Source organism: Euprymna scolopes, chromosome 16, assembly GCF_053919585.1.
Source record: "Euprymna scolopes isolate OS-2025 chromosome 16, ASM5391958v1, whole genome shotgun sequence".
NCBI classification, from domain to species: domain Eukaryota; kingdom Metazoa; phylum Mollusca; class Cephalopoda; order Sepiida; family Sepiolidae; genus Euprymna; species Euprymna scolopes.
Window position 1 is genome coordinate 8,270,922 of NC_136497.1, and position 1,660 is coordinate 8,272,581.

A 1,660-nucleotide genomic window follows, 5' to 3' on the forward strand; every position below is an offset into this window, starting at 1 on the left:
TCAAGTCATTCTCCCGACCATTCAAGTTGTTTTTGAAGGATCCAGTTATTTTTTTAGCATTCAAGTCGTTCTTAAGGTCATTCAATTCATCCTTAAATTCATTAAAGTCATTCTCAGTAATTTACTTTTTATTTATTTAAGTTATTTTAGCCCATTTTCGATCATTTTAGTTTATCTTTAAGAATTTCATGTCAATTCTACATTCACGCATTCATTCATTACACGAGAGCACGCGACTAATGGCTATCGGTCTTGTTTTCTATTGAAACTTCTTAATATAAATAATTTCCTCTGTAAATATTTGTTTTGCTATGATAAATTTAATGTATTCATAAATATTACAACGATCAGAACAATCGTTAAGTGACATACCTTCGGCGTTGCCCTGCTAATAACTAACACGTTCAAGTCGATATAATTAGAAAAGATTTTATTGTCTCACGCGAACATGATAATAACACTAGCAAAACGTCAAACTCAAGTAAAGAGAAGATTAACGAATACACTAACGAATTCTCGGTTCTCTCATACATTTTTAGTTGAACAACAAATTCATATATGCAAAAAGAAACTAAAGACTGAATTTAGAGATACAAAAATATGCGTATGTATTATATGATATACATCCAATTTTTTACTAATTTACTCATGGGAGACTCTAGTACTGTACTCGTAATGCGATTTCTTAAATTATAATAGAGCTTACCCGTAAGTCTTCTTGAAGTTATTTAGAATAAATTATGGTTATACCACAACACTCGAGAAGCTGTTTATGTTCGTGTTCATTCTAACTAATACAAAAATATCACAAGGCATTGAAGTAGAGAAAGTAATTGAAGAGAAACCATGTGTACTCCTGCTTCTAACTCTTAGCATTTCGATTTTTATTTAATTTCTGCAACTTACGAGTTATAAAACATACGGAGGATCCATTACGTCGAGATTGACTGATGTTGCATGTACAAAAACAGCAGCACCACTATTAATTACATTCAAACAATGAACTATTTCTATCACAAGTTGCTGCAGAGGAGATAACTTTTATATGATTTATCTCGCACTGATTACTGTTGTCTATGAGATTACACAGTATCAAATGCGTAAATATCGAATAATTGTTTTACATGTAGTTTTTCCACTAAACACGCAAGATCCTCAGGATGTTATTTCTAACACACAATCAAAGTATTTAATCATTACATATGAAGTAAAAGTGAGCTTACATATTCTTTATGTACCCGGCAGTTACGTATTCACCAGGAAGATGCAGTAAAAAATTATTGACCCTTAAAACAGCACAAGCAATAAAATTAAATTGCTTTTTTGATTGAGAACATTTTATAGCTTTTATTTAAAACAAAAAAAAGTATTCTCGCCCTGACTGTTTGAATGAACAAACATCCATTTGAAAATTAATAGTTCGTTTAAATTCGCAGACGAAAGGTTTTGCTTATTTTAAATCTCAACGGACACACAAAAGCTTTCATGCTATAAAATAAGTGTATATAATCAATAATATAAAGTCTACAAATTCACACACACAATGTTTATTTCGAAACTTCAATATTATTGATTACTTATTTTGATTAAAAAGAAATACGTAATTTTAAGTTTATTTGTTAATTGGCTTAAAGGTTCTTATACACACACACATATACAT